Below are 18,152 nucleotides of genomic sequence, written 5' to 3' on the forward strand. Positions count from 1 at the left end.
AAATGGTATCTTCAAAATCATTAGAATGGCCAACTTTGAGTTTGTTCAGTGTGTTAACTGCAAAATATTTTGTTATTCATCTTCTGTATGTGGTTAGTAATGGCTTTACCTGTGGTAAGTGTAGACTAGTTGGCATTCTCATGGAGAAGATTGTAACATTAGAGGTGCGTGTCTAGACATTAAAGAAGACTAGTGATAGTGAGAGAAGTATAGGCTCTGCAGAGGAAGGTCTGGGTACATTAGGCATAAATAGCAAACCTCTGGCATTAGAGCCAACTCTGGCATTAGAGCCCTTACATCAGTGAGAGTGGGTGACCACATGTGGGATGGGTGCACAGCCCTGGCTAGCATCAAGACTTGCTGACAGTATCATCACTCCTCTCTGGTTTACTGTATATTGAAAAGGGTTGCTCTCCTCAGTGAGACACCTGCTGAGAAGTATGTTGAGCTCTGGTTATATCGATTCTATGGCATGTGAATTTAGCAAGGCCTTTAGGGGTACCAGCAGCTCTAATTAACTATATACCAGGCTGGTGCACTGGACATTGAGGGTAATCATAGGGTCTTAGGCAAGCGCAGGTCTCCGAGATATTCATATCAGAGCTAATGAAATACACCTTTGTTAGTCAGAGGCTACTAAGGGTAACATTTCAGAGGTGTGTTAAATTATCAAAGGTGATGTCCAAAGCTTTAGTATGCTCTGGCCCCATCTTAATGAGCTAATGTGATTAGGTTATGGTCGTTGAACTGCTGGCTGTGCAGGTGGCATGTCGAAAATTATGTGGGATTTATTGATAATTGGAGAACTTTTGAAAGGAAGTCTGACCTTTTAGGATGGGACAGTATCCTTCCCATCAGGAAGTGCTGTTCTGATTTCCATAGCTCATAGTCTTTGAACAGGCCTAGTTAGTGACAATCCAAACCATGGTCAGGGAGCAGACAAACCAGCCAAACTGACTATCTGCTAGCTGCCTTGAGTCATCACTCAGGATCACTCAGGTTCCAGTACATTGAGACTCTGTCTGTTCCTCAAGCTAAACAGAAATGCAGAAATTCACAGAAAGTAACATAGTTATTACTAGATCATGCTGATGCACAGCCAGCACCTTTGATCTGAAGCTAGGACTGATAAATTTTAGATATTTTACATCTAAAGCACTTATTGTAAACTAAGCTATTACTGATAATGGATTTAACGTACCTTGTTTAACAAAAACATGGATTAGACCAAATTAATATTTAGCTTTAAATGAAACTAGCCCTCCCAGCTATATACACTGCCCTCTTCTAAATGGCAGAGGAGGGGGCACTTCAGTCATTTTTAATGATACCTTTCACAATACATGGAAATCTGGACTTGTGTTTAACTCATTTGAATTCTTTTCACTGAGATATGAGGGTAGCAACAAAAATATGTCTACTAAATTGTTTCTACAAATAGCTTTTACAGGCCACCAGTGCCGTGTTCTGAATTCCTACATTAATTTCTCTTGAACCTGGTTGTTTCTGTGGGGGGAAAAAACAGTAATTGTTGGAGACTACAGTGTTCATTTTGATAATTTGCAAAAGCCTCTGAGTGTAACAAATCCAGGGAGGTGGATACAGGTGCAGGCTTTCTTGAAGGGAAGGTTCAAAAGGTTAGAAAAACAAGAGTGTTAAGACTATTTGGGAGAAAAGCAGATAACTACTCACATCACCACAACACAATAGAATACAATATAAATGCCATGCAACTAAAGAGGGTACTAAACACAGTATTTATAATACTAAACACAGTATTCATAAAGGGGAAGTAATCAAGAGAAACATAAGACAGGAAGACAAGGAAGATATTCAAACTATTAGGGAAGACAGACTGGAGGGCAATTGTCCATGGTGTAAATGACATAGCACCCAGCTTACAGTCATGCTTGAAAGTTTGTGAACCCTTTAGATTTTTTTTATATTTCTTCATAAATATGACATAAAACATCGTCAGATTTTCACACAAGTCTTAAAAGTAGATAAAGAGAACCCAGTTAAACACAGGAAACAAAAATATTATATTTGGTCATTTATTTATTGAAGAACATGATCCAATATTATTATCCGATATTAATGTTGGGGCGGCTGTGGCTCAGGTGGTAGAGCGGGTTGTCTGATGCATCCTTCGGCAAGACACTGAACCCCAAGTTGCTCCCAATGCCAAGTTAGTGCCTTGCATGGCAGCACTGCTACCATTGGTGTGTGAGTGTGTGTGTGAATGGGCGAATGAGAACCAGTGTACAGTGCTTTGTAGGATCGCTAAGGTTAAAAAAAATGTTATATAAGTGCAGACCATTTACCAAATGTCTTCAATGTATTGCGAAAACAATACAATTGCCATTAAAGTTCCAGTTCTTACAGAGGGGACTGTGCCTAGGAACAGAAGGTAGTGCTGGAATTGCCACAAACCAAGATTTTCTGTGAGCTACAGAGGTTCCTTGGCTTCAGTGGGGAAGTGGGAAAAAACTGTGAGGCGGTGAGACAGATTGTTAGAATATGCTGGCAAAGAAAAAAAGCAGGGTAAACATACTTTGGTAGTCTGAAGAAATTTCAGACTAAATAAAGCCACTTCTACAATTAGCAGCACACTGTCTAAGACTACACTGGAAAAAGTCATTTTTAATTTTTTGCTTTAATAGAATTTTGTCCCTCTGATATCACTGCATGAAAGATGTGCATGAGAGACAATTGTTTCTATCCCACTCCTGTCCGCTCCTAAAGAAATTGTTCCAGCAGTTATTTTTGTTGTAATTTAAAGCAAAAAATTACAATAATAATAATTTACCATTGCTCCATGGCATAATGAACTTCATCATAATCAACTTGTGATTCTGTTTGGGATTTATGTTAGTACATCTTCTTTAATAAACGTCCCACTAAAGTGTCTGATCTCAGTCCTGGGTCTTTCATTGTTACAGTTGTAGGTTCATTTGAAGCTTCACATTGAAATGTTATCCGTTAAGAACTTAAGATTCCTCCAACTACTCAAGATGTTATCCCTTTAATCTTGGGACTTCTAATAAGTAGCTGACACTTCTTACAGCCATGCCTAGTGATGAGCACCAAGGTCACACTTGCATCACCAGGAGCACATATACCTACTTATATCCAAGCAACTGCTTCCATAAAACTTTTAAGGCTACACCCAATAAAATTACAGCAGAAGTTTGTAATAAACTGTATCAGTCATTTTTCAGTAAACGTTTTATACCCTTCAAGTTGCTTTCTACAATTTTATATGAATTATTTCTTGCTCAAAATTAAACAATGCACATCATTCAAAAAGATTCAGTAGCTGGCATCATGTGGCTAGTCATGGGAATGCCAGAGTCTGCCTCTGCCATCCACATCTGCAGCTACTACACAGTACAAAACAATAAGTAATTTTGAGGATTTTATTTTGTTTCGTCTTCATAAAATATATCGGTATCACATTTGTGCACACACCAGACTTTGCAAACCTGTCACCAACTTATTAAGGTTTCCCTGATTTCCCTGCTTAGTGTGTAGACTCAAGCACCAACATAGAGAAATGTGTTTGTATTTAATGGTTAGAGAATATTTACCTGCAATGGTTGCTGTCTAATCTGACAATGTTTTAAAAAGACTAGATTATTAAATGTACCTATGAACAATATCCCATTCATTACTTAAAAAGGAAAACTGTTTAAAATGCATTCTGATACTGATGGTTAAAACAGCAATTACCTTCTTTGAGGGCAATGGTAGCTCAGTGGTTAAGGCTCTGGGTTACTGATCATTAGTTTTGGGGTCAATCTGTCACTGTTGGGCTCTTGAGAAAGGCCATTATCCCTTTCTGCTCCAGGGGTGCAGACAACCTGCACTCTGACCCCACCAACTTTGCAATAATATGCAATATGCAATCATTTTAATGTACTATAAATTATATGTGACATAAAAGCTGTCTTCTTTTTCCTTGATTTATTTAATATGCTTTAATAGTCCATGTTCAGGAAAGGGGTATGCAGTACAATGCAGAGGATGCAATATAAAGTATGTCACTTGATTTGAAAAGACAGCGCACTGAAACTGTGTATTACTAGGAAATTGCACTTACTGGAGCTACAGAACATACAAATAATATTGAATTTGTAACGCTAATCTAACGGAAATCTAACACTAGCATACTTCATAAGATGGAGCCTAATTTTACATTAGTTACCACTTTTTGTAGATAAACAAATCCTGTCTAATCATCAAATGTCTCATTAAATAAATGTAATTTTTCAAAAATATAACAATAATAGGCTTGATATTAGGGATGTAACTGAATATGAATACATTATTCAGATTGAACAGACAATGTGTTGTGAACAAATACAAACACAGATATGAATAAGAGGTGTACGTTCTGTGTCCCTCAGTGGAGGGATGAACTTCCAACCTCAGTCTGGAGAGTAGAATCTGTCAAAAAACAGCTACAGACCCACCTTTTCCGTAAACACTTAATTAACCCCCAACTTATCCCCCCAACCCCCCACCCCCAACTTAAAAAAATACACCTAATACACCTCTACGGTGCGCATTTTCCACTGGAAATATCACTTTGCTTATATTTTATCATCTGTAAGTCGATATGGATAAAACCGTCTGCTAAATATATAAATGTAAATGTTTTTATGTAGCAGTCTGCAGTCTGTGCTCGAGCATGAAGCTCACGAGACAAATAAAGATCATGTTAACTCCTTACTCTCAAGCAAAATTCATTAACATGATATAAATAGGAGTCACAGGATTCATTTAATGCAGGCTCGAGCCAAGTCCAATAACATGATCCGAATAGGAGGTGCACTATTCGTTTGGGTTTTTTGTCTGTCGTCAGTGTTTTGCTCCGGTAGGTCAAATTAAACATTGCCTTACTTACAGTAGCTCCACAATAAACCCCTATGTATTTCTACTTTTTTTTTTTTTTACACAGAAAGAAATAAAACAACAGAAAGGGAGCATGAAGGAACAGAGAGAGAGGTTAGAGAAATGGCACCTGAAGGAGCAGGTTGAGAGGCTGTGGCAATTCAGCCTTAAAGAGCAAAAAGAAACTGCAGGAATGGAGTTTGAAAATTCCTTCGTTCTAGCAGACCCAAGGGCACCACTGTCACAGCCAGGGTCAGCAGGCCTAGAATTCTTAGTATGTTAGAAATTTTCATGCCTCTGTCACTAAGTGATGGATCCCATTATGTTTTCAGGTTGTCCATGCATCGATCCAAGATTCTCGTTAGCGCGATATCTCAAGAACAAGTTGCTGAATGTTTGTAGGATTTATATGGAATTATCAGTGTAACCATCAGGTGAGCAGATTTTGGAATTGACCCAAACAGGGTCAAGGTCACAGCAAGGTCAAATGTCTGCAATAGTTTTTCTTCAATAGCTTCCTTCCAGTTTGAAGTAAATTTCTAGGGCATTTGAGGTATACATATTTGTAACAGGAAAGACTAGACTTGGTGGTTGAGGCATCCCTGTTGACGTCATTGATATCAAGTTCTATTGTTAAAATGTTGTTGTTTTTAACTGTTTTTAAATTGCATTTACAATGGTATTATTTCAACAACTATAATCATAGAAGAATGATGATTTGACATTGTGTGGATTATTGAATAGAAAAAGGGTAGGTTGACACTAGTTTTTTTTTTTAATTTAATATATCATATTTATGAATTATAATAAATGTATAGGATAGACTGATGTACTGTACTTATTTAGACTATTTTTAATCATAAAGTGAAATATTTATAGATTGCAAGTTGCAATATTTATGATTTATAAAATAAATCTATATTATAATTTTAACCTTCAGTCAAAAAATCTCTAAGAATGGATGGAATGTTATAAGCATGATTAGGCTAATTGACACTGAACTGATTAGGCCTACTTATAAAGCCTAATATAATAGTTAGACTGATGTTAGCTTGCCTGACTGTGTCCCTGATAGGCCTAAGATCCTAATTATTTTAAGGCTTTTTTCAGTTAATTATATTCAGGAAATAATAAATATACTATCATTCAATCAGATATCTAAAAAGAGCAGTGATGCTGTTATGCTTCATTCGGGTCAGATTCTTGGCAATTCTTCGGGCGATCTCTTGCTATTCTTGCTATTCCTTTTTGATTTCTAATAATCCACCGCAGATTTGCGATATGGTCACAGGTACCACGACCTTGCTGGAACCCAGCTTGTGAGTCAGGTTGTTTTGTTTCGATGATTGGACGCAGATGCTGCTGTATGATCTTCAGAAGGACTTGAGGAATCAGGGTTATTGTACAGTAGTTGCAACGGTACATTGCATTGCCTTTCTCAGTGAGATGAATACTGATCTCTTACAATCCTTTGGCCACTTACTGCTTTCCCAGATCTTCTGCCAGATTACTGTGATAGATCTGCTGGGATGCAGTCAATACCAGTTGCCTTGTTCTTTGGTATCAGTTTCAGCACAGATACAACTTCCTCGTCCAGGATAGCTTGCTCCAATTCCACTGGTTCGTCATGGGGTGGCTCAGGGCTGCTGGTGCTTTCTCACACAGCATGTGCTGGTCATTCTCTGCCACGTAGCACTGACTCTGTTCTTCTCTGCTATTTCTTGTGAAACTGGTTTGATTTTATTCATGTCTGTGAAGACTTACTGACTCAATAAGGGACGAAGTATTTTATTTTTCAATAGGGGACATTCCCGTATTGTCTTTGCCATACAGGGCCATCGATCTACAAAATTTGGCTTAGTGGTTAAAATGTTTGCCTCATGCCACTGAGGTTGGGGGTTCGACTCCCACCTCTCCCCTTTGTGTGTGGAGTTTGATTGTTCTCCCTCTGCTTTGGGAGTTTCTTCCGGGTACTCCAGTTTCCTCCCCCAGTCCAAAGACATGCAATGTAGGCTGACTGGGATTTCCAAATTGTCTGTAGTGTGTGAATGTGTGTGTGTGTGATTGTGAACTGCGATGAGTTGGCATCACAGGGCATCCATCAGTGCATCCAAGTGCATTATCCCAGGGGAGTATGAGGTTGGGGTCTTAGAACCTTGACACCAGGGACACACTGAGCTCTGTCCAGAGTAGGCAGTCAAGCATTTAAAAACAACCGAAACAGCTTCAGCACAAGCATATTTTACCAGGTCCTTGATATAATGATAACAAGCTCAGGAATGGATTTTATAAACAGAATTGTGAAATGATGAGGGTAATCCAAGTGCTGAAATATTCTGGGAAAAGTAAATATTCTATTTGCATTTACTAGGATTTATGGATCTAGGTCTTGAACATGTTGTTCGTGAATGACTTTGATACCTACCTTTCAAAAATAAATATCACACAGAAATCCACCAGCATACTAGATGTTGTTATGTTCATTGAGCTGTAAGAGGATGTTTTCCAGGAGTTCTTTAGGGTGTATAAGATTGCAGTAGCATTTCCCGTAAGCACTGCTACATGTGAGAAAAGCTTCTTCTGGCTGAAGTTGATAAAGACTCTTCTTAGTACAACAATATCAGAGTGGGCTGAGTGATTTTGGCTGGCAGTTTTGAGCATTAAAGCTAGAAGGGAAAATTCGGAGTTTGTGGATACACAAAATTACAAAATCAAAAGAAAAAACTTTCACAAAACATTTAGGTGTTGTAAATTTTCTGCAGGTATAATGTTTTTTATAGTATAAATTTAGCAAATATTCTTCTGATAGTAATCTACTTAACGGTCTGTATTCAACTGCCTGTACTACAGTTGTATTAAAGGTATGTGCCATTAGATAATACGTCATGTACTTTTTATGTTTGGGGTGATTCTTGACTAAAGAGATTCTAGACTACATATAGTACATAGACCTACATAATTGGTTGTACTGAGAGCCCTGTACAGCATTTGGACCGTTCTGGACCGTCTAAGGGAGTGTGGGCTCAAACTGTCACCCAAAATGTGAATATTTCACCATCTACAGAGCCAGACACTTGGAACACGAAGATATATTCTTGACATAACTGTCACTCATGTCACTTTATCATGTATGGAGTATCAATCCTAACAAAAGACCGAAAGGAAAGCACTTTAGCAAGATATCTCTCAGAATATTTCTTGGTTCATTATGCGTTTCCAGAGAAACCCCATAGTGAACTGGAATAAAAAGTCAGAAGAAGCCCTTAGTACTCTTTGATATATTTGTCTCTATGATATGTATGAAGAATAAAAAACTATTCAGACATACCTGGACTGAAATCAATTTCCCTCACAGACAATCCTGCACATTCATTAGAGTAGCTTTCAGAGTGTAACATCTTGGTGGTGTAATATCTGTGCCTTAAAGATACATTCGACAGAGGCAGAGAAAGAGGTGCAGATTGTCTGTAACAGTGGTCAGATTAAAGGATATTGTTGCAGCTTTAACCTAGAGTACACTACAAGATTTTAAACCCGATTTCCTAGGTGCCTACTAAAATTAAGTACAGCAGTGCATCACAGTTAATGAGAGTCTGAGAGGAATTAGATTTATCTGCTCTCATGCACTGCAGATCCCTGAATCCTATTTATCATCAATCTATTTGTGTGGGAGGCTGAGGGTAAAATATAAGCAAAATAATAATGCTTCTGTAAGAAATTACAGTCCCCTCAGAAACTATTCAAAAAGCAAGGCCAATTCATTCTTTTTGCTGTAGACTGAAGACATTTGGGTTTGTGATCAAAAGATGAATATGAGAAGAGAGTTTAGAATTTCAGCTTGTATTTCCTGGTATTATATGTAGATGTGTTAAACGATATAGAACATAGCACATTTTGTATCAGACCAACCAATTTGTGGGCGAATATAGAAAAATACTGGAACAGATGACTAACAGGTGTTTCTTGTTACCCAGGTGTGTTCTTTCAGTTTGATTGTTTAAACAATAAATAGCTCTGAAAATCTAGTCTTGGTTTTAGCCTTCAGTTTCACTTGTGAAGACTGCATTTGTTGATAAAAAGGGATAAACCAACATGAAGATCAGAGAGCTGTCTATGGGAAAAAAGCGAGCCATTTTGAAGCTGAGAAAAAAGGTATCAGAGGCATTGCACAAACATTGGGAATAGCCAATACAACAACTTGGAATGTCCTGAAAAAGGAGGAAAACCTCTGGTGTACTGAGCAACAGATACCGAATGGGTCGGCCAAGGAAAACAACAGCAGCTGATGACAGAATCATTGTGAGAGCTGTGAAGAAATACCCAAAAACAACAGTTAGAGCACCAACAGCCTCCGCAGGGCAGGGGCAAAGGTATCACAATCTACCGTTCGAGGAAGACTTTGTGAGCAAAAATATAGAGGCCATACCACAAGATGCAAACCACTCATCAGCAGTAAGAATCAGAAATCCAGATTGGAATTCACAAAGAAATACAGAGATGAGCCACAAAAGTTCTGGAACCAGGAATAAAATCTTGTACAGAAAGAAAGGATCTGCTCATGATCCAAAACATACAAGCTCATCTGTGAAACATGGTGGAGGTAGTGTCATTGCTTGGGCTTTCATGGCTGCTTCTGAAACAGGCTCAATAATCTTTATTGATGATGTAACTCCTGATGGTAGCAGCAGAATTAATTCAGAAGTTTACATGAGCATTTTGTCAGCCAATTTACAGAGAAATGCATCCAAATTAATCGGGAGGAACTTCATCATGCAGCAAGACAACGATCCTAACACACTGCCAACTCAACAAATAACTTCATCAAGGGGGCAAAGTGGAAGGTTTAGACTGGCCAAGTAAATCACCAGACCTTAACCCAACTAAGCAGCATTTCACCTCCTGAAGAGGAGTCTGAAGGGAGAAACCCCCAGAAACAAACAACAATGGAAAGAGGCTGCGGTAAAAGCCTAGAAAAGCATCATAAAAGAAGAAACAGTTTGGTGATATCAGTGAGTTGCAGGCTTGATGCTGTAATTGAAAGCAAGGGATAGGCAACCAAATATTAAGTGTTATTTACGTTAATTTACTTCAAGGCTTATCTGTTCCTATACTTTTGCTCACCTAAAAATTGGGTTGTCTGATGCAAAAGGTTCTATGTTTTATGTTGTTTAACACATCTAGATGAAAATACCAGGAAATAAAAGCTGAAATCCTATACTCTCATCTCTTATCCATCTTTTCATCTCAAACCCAAATGTCTTTGGTGTATAGCACAAATAAATAAATGAATTGGCCTTGCCGTTCCAATAGTTTCGAGGAAACTGTATATGAAATAAAATTATGTTTCTTTTTGTTATACTGTATGTTTCTCAAATCTCCCCAACCAATGTTTCCTCCACATTTTCTCTTATTTTATTGTTTATTTGTTCTTTTTCCTGTTTTTCTATGTTGTTCTTGAATTCACAAAGTCACATGATAGATAGCTCTTGTGTTTATTTTCATGAGAAAGTGGAATTTGGGGATTAGACCTGGTGTGGTGAATGATTGTGTAGTGTGTTCCCTTTCTGCAAGTGATTGTGCAGTGTGTACACCTCTACATCTACCACAACAACTGCTATTAAAATAACATAGTGTGAAAGGGTCAGCAACAACAGTATATCCTGGAACAACAACAGCAAAGTCTTCAACAGCTGTGAGGTCATGCTGCAATTCCCTGGGGAAATGAAACCATAGTATGTCTTGGGTCCAGAGGGTATACATACAGAATTTGAAGTGGTACTGGATTGGCCCAAGATCGCTTGAGAGCTCCTATGATTCCGGAGATTTGGAAATTTATACCAGGTGGTTCATCAATAACTTTAACACATCTCTCCAAACAGCACTTTGCCACAGCATCAATTTTAAATCAAACTGATCCCAGCTTAGTTGTAGCCCTCAAGAGTGGTGTGTCAATTCTAAATATTGCCTGCCCTCATTACATGCTGATGTTGAGAGGTATATTTCATCTTGCTCTTTGTATCCACAGCCCAAAAGCCCTTATCAGCTATGCACAGGCACTCTGGGACTCCTTCCAGATCCAGGACATGCCTGGTCTCAAATTGTGACAGATTTTTTTTTCAGATCCTGATGGAAATACCACATCTTGGTAGTGATTGCTTCTAAAATATGTTGTTTTCTTCCACTGTCAGATCCTTGCTTTAGATGATGGAGGCCCTGTTGTGTCAGGTGTTGTAGGACATTTGTATTTATTGCTGTATGAAATTATCTGGATGAAGACCACCATCTAGAATCCAACAGTCAGGTGGAAAAAACTAATTCAGGAGCTTGGCCTGTTTCCACAAAGCCATTGTGGGGACTGGCAGGGTAACTTGTTTTGTCCCTGAGCTGAGCATGCTTGGAACTCTATCCATTCTGCATCAGGTTTTACACTTCTGTCAGGTAATGTAAGCAGAAATGTGTGCAATTGCAGAGAGAGTTTATTTTGAATAAATAGGCAAAAACTGAATCACAAAACAGGCAAGTTCAGGAGATGTACAAAGCACAGTGAAAGGGCAAATCCAAAAACCAGGTAGAGAACAATGAAAAAAAAACAGAGAAACTATACACAAGTAAATGGCTTGGTACAGTGAGGGAAAAAAGTATTTGATCCCCTGCTGGTTTTGTACGTTTGCCCACTGACAAAGAAATGATCATTCTATAATTTTAATGGTAGATTTATTTGAACAGTGAGAGACAGAATAACAACAAAAAAATCCAGAAAAACGCATGTCAAAAATGTTATAAATTGATTTGCATTTTAATGAGGGAAATAAGTATTTGACCCCTCTGCAAAACATGACTTAGTGCTTGGTGGCAAAACCCTTGTTGGCAATCACAGAGGTCAGACGTTTCTTGTAGTTGGCCACCAGGTTTGCACACATCTCAGGAGGGATTTTGTTCCACTCCTCTTTGCAGATCTTGTCCAAGTCTTTAAGGTTTTGAGGCTGACTTTTGGCAACTCGAACCTTCAGCTCCCTCCACAGATTTTCTATTTGATTAAGGTCTGGAGACTGGCTAGGCCACTCCAGGACCTTAATGTGCTTCTTCTTGAGCCACTCCTTTGTTGCCTTGGCCGTATGTTTTGGGTCATTGTCATGCTAGAATACCCATCCACGACCCATTTTCGACTCATCTGACCACAACACTTTCACCCAGTTGTCCTCTGAATCATTCAGATGTTCATTGGCAAACTTCAGACAGGCATGTATATGTGCTTTCTTGAGCAGGGGGACCTTGCGGGCGCTGCAGGATTTCAGTCCTTCATGGCGTAGTGTGTTACCATTTGTTTTCTTGGTGACTATGGTCCCAGCTGCCTTGAGATCATTGACAAGATCCTCCCGTGTAGTTCTGGGCTGATTCCTCACTGTTCTCATGAACATTGCAACACCACGAGGTGAGATCTTGCATGGAGCCCCAGGCCGAGGGAGATTGACAGTTCTTTTGTAGTTCTGGGCTGATAACACAGGGATAACAAACTCAGCACACACAGGGCCATGTAGGGAATTGCACCCCCAACCCAACTAACCATTAGCCACCATACTAGTCCACGATCATGTCTTTCGTTTTGCTGATGTTAAGAGACAGGTCATTGTCTTGGCACCATTTTGACACACCTCTGATCTCCTCTCTGTAGGCTGTCTCATCGCTGTTGTGATGAGGCCCAGAATGGTTGTGTCATCAACAAACTTGAAAATGATGTTGGAGCTGTGTTTGGTAACTCAATAATGCATGAACAGGAGCTGCAGGAGGGGGCTGAGTACACATCCCTGTTGAGCACTTGTGTTCAGAGTCAGTATGGAAGAGGTTGAGTTGTAGATTCTCACCACATTGGGTTTGCCCGTCAGGAAGTCCATTATCAAGATGCACATGGTGGTGTTAAGACCCAGATCTTTGATCTTTATGACAAGCTTAGTGGGAATAATGGTATTAAATGCCAATACTACAAAATCAATAAACAACATTCTCACATAGGTGTTTTGCATGAGAGCAGTGTGCATCATTAGAGCAATGGCATTGTCTGTAGACTGTTGGAGTGGTATGCAAACTGGAGAGGGTACATGGTTGTAATTGGGGATGAGCAAATGTGTGTTTTAACTAGCCACTTGAAGCACTTCATGATGGTCCTCTTGTAACCTATTGGAATAGCTGACAGGCTTGGGAACAGATTAAATATATCTCTGAAGACACCTGCTAACTAGGTGGCAGATACTCTAAGGACCCAGCCATGGATGCCATCAGGTCCTGGTGTCTTGCATGGCTTTACCGTCTTGAAAGCATCAGGCACAGACAGAACTATTGTGCAGCTGTTCTGGTCCACAGAAAGTCTTACAGCTGAATAGGTATTATTCATCTCAAAGCGAGCATAGAACATGTTGAACTCATCTGCTAGTGAGACGGGCATGCCTACATCACTGCTTTTTCTCCCTTTGTAGTCTGTTATTGAGAGCTGGCTGCTCCACATACACTTGAACATTCGGTTGAGTTAGTGGAACTTCTAAGGCTGAGATTATGCAGGCTTACACTGAGTCTGAAGTAACTCTGGATATATTTAATCAGAGGTGTGACCCGCAGAATTGGATTATTGTTTCATCATCAGGGTAAACTCCAAGGACCAGACCAGGTTTGATTCCATAGGGCAAAGTTTTAAAACAAATAAATATGGAACAATGTTTGTATTGGATACGTGCCATGCAATAATGAAGGTACTTTTATTTTGATTAGATCCTTATGGCTTGCTGCAGGCTCTGTAGCAGAACATGCTAATAATCTTCCCTTTTCAATTAAGTTGCTTAGTTTTCTGAACCCACACCAATGTTGTTTATCAGAACTAATTAAAAATCCAATATGAAAGTCTCGGCAAGCCACTATCCTCTAGGTGCATCATGAAATGGCATTAGTTAAAGAATAAACCTATTATAAATTATAAAATTGATATGCTGTATTCTCTGCAAAATTCATAATATGGAGAATTTTAATTCTAAAATAAAATATTTTCAACTTTGAAATGAATATGCATATCAGTGTGAGGATTTTATTGTCAAAACAAAAAATAAATTGTTAAAAAAAACAACAATTATTGTGAATTTTAACCGAACCTCAAATTCTGTGGTAAGACTCGTATAATTATATTTTACTCTCCATTGATTTTGTTGTTGTTGCTTGATTGTTTCAGAAATATAGAGCTGCATTTCAAAATTACAGGAAATCAAAGAACCTTGAGTTCTTATGAAAACCATTTCACTGCCAATATAGGGCAAAACTAGGGCAGTGGTAGCTTAATGTTTAAGACATAATGGAATTCTGATCAGAAGGTCATGAGTTTATATCCCAGCACTGCCAACCTGCCACTGTTGGGCCCTTGAGCAAGGTCCTGTCTCAATTCGAGGTTGAGCCCAAAGCAGGTGCAGATAATGACATTTATTGAAGGAAACGTACTAAGAAACAAATACACTATGACAACTGGGAAACACACTGTGGCAAGAAACAAACACTGAGACATAAACAACATGAATCTAAGACTACTTGGCAGAATACTGTGGCAAAACTAAACATAAACTAACAAGATCAAGAAACATGGAACACAGGAGTCTAAGACAACAAAAGACAAGCTAATGGTGCCGACAAGGACTATATATACACATGAGTGCTCATTAACCAAAGCATGAATCAGGTGCAGGTGGTCATGTGACAACTAGAGCAGTGCAGTGGCTGATGGGAAGTGGAGTCCAGAGTTTCCCGATACATGACAGGTCCTTAATCCTCAACTGCTCAACTGTAATAATGAGATAAATGTAAGTTGCTCTGGGTAAGAATGTCTGCCAAATGTAAATGACCAATTGTTAAATTTTGAAATTCACAAACTACATTAATATTAAATGCAAGTGCAGTGCTCCAAGTCTGGATGTATATCCATACAGTGAGGGAAAAAAGTATTTGATCCCCTGCTGATTTTGTACGTTTGCCCAATGACAAAGAAATGTTCAGTCTATAATTTTAATGGTAGATTTATTTGAACAGTGAGAGACAGAATAACAACAAAAAAATCCAGAAAAACGCATGTCAAAAATGTTATAAATTGATTTGCATTTTAATGAGGGAAATAAGTATTTGACCCCATCTCAATCAGAAAGATTTCTGGCTCCCAGGTGTCTTTTCTACAGGTAACGAGCTGAGATTAGGAGCACACTCTTAAAGGGAGTGCTCCTAATCTCAGCTTGTTACCTGTATAAAAGAAACCTGTCCACAGAAGCAATCAATCAATCAGATTCCAAACTCTCCACCATGGCCAAGACCAAAGAGCTCTCCAAGAATGTCAGGGACAAGATTGTAGACCTACACAAGTCTGGAATGGGTTGCAAGACCATTGCCAAGCAGCTTGGTGAGAAGGTGACAACAGTTGGTGCGATTATTCGCAAATGGAAGAAACACAAAAGAACTGTCAATCTCCCTCGGCCTGGGGCTCCATGCAAGATCTCACCTCGTGGTGTTGCAATGATCATGAGAACAGTGAGGAATCAGCCCAGAACTACACGGGAGGATCTTGTCAATGATCTCAAGGCAGCTGGGACCATAGTCACCAAGAAAACAAATGGTAACACACTACGCCATGAAGGACTGAAATCCTGCAGCGCCCGCAAGGTCCCCCTGCTCAAGAAAGCACATATACATGCCTGTCTGAAGTTTGCCAATGAACATCTGAATGATTCAGAGGACAACTGGGTGAAAGTCTTGTGGTCAGATGAGTCGAAAATGGGTCATGGATGGGTATTCTAGCATGACAATGACCCAAAACACACGGCCAAGGCAACAAAGGAGTGGCTCAAGAAGAAGCACATTAAGGTCCTGGAGTGGCCTAGCCAGTCTCCAGACCTTAATCCCATAGAAAATCTGTGGAGGGAGCTGAAGGTTCGAGTTGCCAAACGTCTGCCTCGAAACCTTAATGACTTGGACAAGATCTGCAAAGAGGAGTGGAACAAAATCCCTCCTGAGATGTGTGCAAACCTGGTGGCCAACTACAAGAAACGTCTGACCTCTTTGATTGCCAACAAGGGTTTTGCCACCAAGCACTAAGTCATGTTTTGCAGAGGGGTCAAATACATATTTCCCTCATTAAAATGCAAATCAATTTATAACATTTTTGACATGCGTTTTTCTGGATTTTTTTGTTGTTATTCTGTCTCTCACTGTTCAAATAAATCTACCATTAAAATTATAGAATGATCATTTCTTTGTCAGTGGGCAAACGTACAAAATCAGCAGGGGATCAAATACTTTTTTCCCCTCACTGTATATATCTTGGAACCTCATCTATTGTCATGCATATGGTCAGTGGGTTCAAAGCTGCATGAAGTGCTAGCTACTTTGGTTCAAATAAAATCAACCAAAGGGACCATAGAATATATATTCTTAGAAAATGTTCACATGATTTTATTTTCCTGCATATTTTTTCTCTCAGAATATAACCCTATATTTGGTTTTGTTTTTTTCTAAAGATTAGCAACTATTCCACTATTGCACCATTATTCTGAAGCACTATAATCAGTTCAACATATCTCATTTGAAATGGTGGCATGCAATTCTAACTCAGGAATTTATATTATATGAATTCATATTCACATTAACTACATTAGACATTGCTTAAATAGAACATGATAAATGCACTTTACAATTTCAGTGTATTCGGTATTCAGCAATCAATTATTGAGACCAAACCCTGTCTCCCATACACATACTGTAAAGTCACACATGCCTGTCATAAGCTAGTGTTGATCTGATAGACAGGTCAGAGGAGAATGCTATTCTTCACCATCCAGAGATCCCATTCAGTTTGCCGTTCCATTGAGTTGTACTTGCACATAATTCATTGCATAGCAACAAGCAATCAGTGACACACATCTAACACAAAAGAGCCAAGGAATTCAAATCTGCATTAGCTACTTACAGATTTGCTTTGTAATCTCTATCAAAAACAAATCCTCATGCTGTTTCACTAGGTCAGGGACTGAAAATACCATCAAGTTAAAAACAATTTTGGGGAAGTTACTACAGTACAGTAAAAAAAAAAAAAACCAAACAAACACAAGACAAGGATATTTATAAATAGATAACAAAGTGCTAAATGGTGTGTTTGGTGAAGAGGTACAGTAGGTGTTTAGTCTTCATTTGAAGACTCAGCTCTTCAGACTGCAAGGGGAAGTTTGTTCGACCACCTGAGAGAAGAGTCTTGATGCATACAGTATCTTGTACTCTAAGAGATGGTGGGTCACATTAAGCTGTGCTTGATGATCAGAGGCAGTAAAGTGCAGAGTGAGGTGTGATAAGTGCTTTAAGGTAGGTGGGTACTGCTCAGTTTTAGGCTTTGTAGGCAACCATCAGTGTTTTAAATCTGATGTGGTGCACTAGCAACCAGACATTGAACAGGTCGGCCAAGGAGAACAACAGCAGTTGATGACATTGTGAGGGCTGTGAAGAAAAACCCAAAAACAACAGTCAGTCACCACCAGATGCAAACCACTCAGCAGCAGTAAGAATCAGAAAGCTAGATTGGAATCCACAAAGAACTACAGAGACGAGCCACACAAGTTAATCTGGAACCAAGATTAACATCTACCAAAGTATGGAGACAGCACACTGAGCAGCATTTCACCTCCTGAAGAGGAGACTGAAGGGAGAAACCCACCAAAACAAACAAAAAAAAAAAAAACAACTGAAAGAAGCTGCGCTACAAGCCAGGAAAAGCGCCACAAAAGAAGATTGCAGCAGTTTGGTCTGTGGGTCACCGGTTTGATGCAGTTATTGCAAGCAAGAGATATGCAACTAAATATTGTGTTCATATACTCTTGTTCATCTAAAAAATTGTGTGGTCTGCCCTCAGAGGTGCCATGTTCTAAGTTGTTTGCAATGCACTACTCTCAGGCCTCCCAGCCAGCTCCATCAAACCCTTTCAAGTGATTCAGAATGCAGCAGCATGCCTCATCTTCAACCACTCTAAAAGGACCCATGTCACACCCCTCATCATCCCCCTCCACTGGCTTCCTGTAGCCGCCCGTATTAAACTCAAGAACTTTATGCTCACGTACAAGACCTTGTCTGAAACAGCACACTCCTACCTCAACTCTCTCCTTGAGGTTTAAGTTCCCTCAAGCAATCTGCAATCGGTTAACAACCGATGCTTAGTAGTGCCTACTCATCGTGGCTCAAGGTCCCTTTCCAGAAAC

The sequence above is a fragment of the Ictalurus punctatus genome, chromosome 24, assembly GCF_001660625.3.
Source record: "Ictalurus punctatus breed USDA103 chromosome 24, Coco_2.0, whole genome shotgun sequence".
Taxonomy (NCBI): Eukaryota; Metazoa; Chordata; class Actinopteri; order Siluriformes; family Ictaluridae; genus Ictalurus; species Ictalurus punctatus.